Raw genomic sequence first — 3,759 nt, 5'->3', positions numbered from 1 at the left:
TGCAAATAGCATGCAAATATGCATGACCGGTCTTGACTCTCTCAACCTTGTATTACTCAACAGAAAAAATTGTGGCGACTAAAGAACGTCAACTGGATTATGTAACAAACAAACAAACAAACCAACAAACGTGAAAGTTGGAGATGCTTTATGCTTGAAATGTAACATTGCAAAAATGCCGTTTACCGTTTGCTCCTAAATCAGGCAGTCTAAAAAAAAGTTGTTACTTTGGGTTTCAATAAACACTGGAAAAAGGGTTTGGTCTCCGCAATTACCATATGTAGTTATCCGAAATTTAGACTCCCTGTGGTCTGACCTCTGGTAAGCGACCACCTCCCGTAAGCGACCACATATCCTTGACATTATGGGTGGTCGCTTAGGGGAGGTTCGACTGTATTTCATTGAATAGCTTATAGGTATAGTATAATTAAGACATTAACAAGAATAATTGCCTGATATTTGGGGCGGGTTGTTACGGTGATACTGATAGACTTAAGGGACGAAGAGCATTAAAAAAAAAGCCCTAAACTTTTCATGGCAAATTGGCATTTACCAGCAACAAACATTTCATGTTTCTATTATTACAGTAGTAGCTAAAAGCTAACGACTTTAATTAAAAGTAAATTCGGCCTTGTTGTAATTCAAAATCTTGATGGTGATTCTATGGAGAGATAACAGGTTTTAGCTTCATTCGAGTCTTTTTTTAATAATAGCTATTAAAAAAGGTCGAAATTTTGCTTTATTCTTGCTTAGAAAGAGTCGTTAGCTATTTTGTAATATATCCCTACCTGGCCAAGTATGCTTTGCAGACGTTCCCATTTATTTTCCGTCTGTAATCTGTGTTCTGCGCCTTCCTGACACTTTGTCTGACCTCCAGGGCATCTTTGGGGTTCACTTGTTTCTTTTTTACCATAAATTTCATCAAGTTGTATTTCTTGGCCTACAGTAACCTTTGTGGGAAATACATCTGAATTAGCCTAATTTTTAAGTGCTTTACAACAAATTATACTGGACAGAGACAGCGGAAGTTGACACATTCATCGTTCCGGCCAAAGCCATAACAAATTACATCCACCTTGCACAGCTTTATAAGGTTAGTTTCATTTTAATGATCACCAGCTGGATGACACAACTTTAGAATTTCATCTACATACTCTGGTTCGATATGTTTCATTTGAAGGGTGAAATTCAAACTGTAAATCTTCTTGCATAGCATGTTATTTTATCATTTGAAAAAGGAGAAAGATGCAGAAAAGACTCGACGAACCCTGTACGGACTCATTACTCAGAAGCAGCTGTCCTTCCAAACACTTCCTCTCGATGAGAGATTTTTTGATTATTTGTATATTTATGTCACTGTCATCACAGCTTTTGACTCCAGACAACGATAATGACTTTCTAGAATTCTTCATAGAAGGAGGATAATCGAAATATGTTTTAAAACTTATTTCTCAGAACTCTTCTTAAAAGCACCAAATGACATCACTAAAAGTGACCAGTAATTTGTATAGCTGTTGAGAACCTTTCATGGTGACATAGAGGAAGGAGTTGTCTATGCCTGGGATTGAGCCATAGCAGTGGGGAAGAAGAGTTGTGTGAAAAGACAGCTCTGGGCCAAAAATTAGCTTTGATGATGCCTTTGAACTTATAATGTCGCCACTGTAGCTGTCACCTTTTTTCTACAAGAGGTCTGAAGGAGCGGTTCATAATCTCTAACTGATAATCAGCCTAGAGGGCAACTGTGTAAGATGAATGACAACTGACAACGAAAGCGATGTTCATAATTATAATGTCAGTTGCCGATATTACCTTGCTAAAGACATACCCCTAAAGTTTGAAGAAGTGATTTAAGACTTTCGGATTTTAGTGGCACCGTAGAGCTGTTTGACTGGGAAGAGAGTACTTGAGTAGAAAAAAAATTGATTACGACGAAGCCTTAGAACTGATCATGACAAACATTAGATACCGCCTTGTTAAAGGAGACTTCATGTCGTTGTAAGGAGTAGTTTACACCTGACAAATTAAAGAGATGTTGCAGTGGCAGTCTACCCTCACTCACTGATAAAAACACATCAAGAAGATTGAAATTGTCTGGGCATAATGCCACAGGAAGATGAGTCAGCTTGTGTCTTGTCTCCTGCTATGGGCTCCAAGACATGGTAGAAGTGCAAGTGAAAGACCAATCAAATCCTACAGAGGCGCTCAAGTAGGAGTCCGACACAGGTCTTCAGGAATGGAATGGCAAGCTAACCCTCGACAAAAAGCAAAAGGAAAAGAAGTAGCGAATAAGAACTGTGTGATCATGTCTTAGAAATGATTAGAATATTATATTTTGTTGATGAAGAAATTATCGAATAGTTTATGCACTTAAGGATAAAGGATATGAAGGAGAACTCGATGGAGTTGGAAGGAATGTCTACTCCTGAAAAAGATTCAGAAGAGAGCCATTAAGGAAGAACTGTTAAGAGTGAAAGTCACTTAAGCCAAAAGATGGCATGTTATGATGTACACGTTACCTTATTTGAGGAGACTCCATTTTCTCTTGTTTGCCTGTTTGGAAGGGGAAGCGAGGCACACAACACCATCATGGTTATGGCAAGGAGAGCTTGCAAACTCTTGTGATTTCCCATGGTCGTTTCAAAGTAATTTCTTTTTACTCTGAAACACAATGTACCAATGAAATTATTATTTAAATATAGCTATAAATATAAACAGTTGCCTGCCTACTAAGTACTTGTTTGAAAAATCCGAACTTCGATAAAATAACGGACTAAGGCGCAAAGAATTTAGATTTTTTAACCCCAATTTGCAGTCAAATAAAACTCTGTTTTCCAGTTTAATTCATTCTTGGAGTTGGAAAACTGAGTTAAATGCCGTTGGCTTCTTATTTTTAGCACCAAGCAGCTTACCCGTCTTGCTTCAAGCCCTTCTCAGTTTTAGCTTGTCAGTCTTCCCTTTTGCTGCCCCCTGAGTGAACTTTAATACCCGTATTAATCACACTCAGTACCTTTTATTGTCTTCTGTGCAAGGATATTGGTCCACGTGCTTAGAAATAATTAAGTACATTGTTCCTCTTTCAACAATAAAATTTAAGGCTGAAACAAGTTGTTCTCCGTTTTCCTCTTCGGAAATGGATCGTTTGAACTACGTGGAAATAAGATAAAAATAGTCCCCAGGAAAAAATCGACTGAAGCGATAAATGGGTTCCCTAATCTCCTGCATTTCGAGCTGAAAATTTATTTCGGACTTTATATGGTCACGAAGTAAGGAACTGCCGTCCTTAAAAGTGCTTAGAAATCTACTCCCACGTCCAAACTGGTCTAGCCTTTCAAATTCTGCCAATGTTATTTGTTCCGCCTCACCAACATTCTATTACGAAAGCAAAATTACAAACCATTTGTTGCTATACCGCCAAACTGTGTTACAGAACCAAAGGAAGATTTAGAGAAAGTTCCGCGAAACATTTTCTATTTTTAGGCAGAGGTTAAGTTTTATTGCATATTTAAGCAAAATAGCTAATATCAACATTTCATTGTGATATTGCCAACTTTGCTTTTGGCCCCTCTGGCTCAAATAACATATCAATAGAAAAATGTACTTAACCAGTTGTTTTGTTTAAGTTCCCAGTCTTGTTTAATCTTTTGTTATTGTTTGTAATCTATTTTTGTCTGATATCTCTCCCAAGAACACGTACATACGTTTGATTTATTTCAGTGCCCTACACAATAGATCCTTTGTCATTTTTATAACACATGCGAA

The sequence above is a fragment of the Pavona decussata genome, unplaced genomic scaffold (genome assembly GCF_977016875.1).
Source record: "Pavona decussata unplaced genomic scaffold, jaPavDecu1.1 SCAFFOLD_194, whole genome shotgun sequence".
Lineage (NCBI taxonomy): Eukaryota > Metazoa > Cnidaria > Anthozoa > Scleractinia > Agariciidae > Pavona > Pavona decussata.
This window is presented reverse-complemented; position numbering follows the sequence as displayed.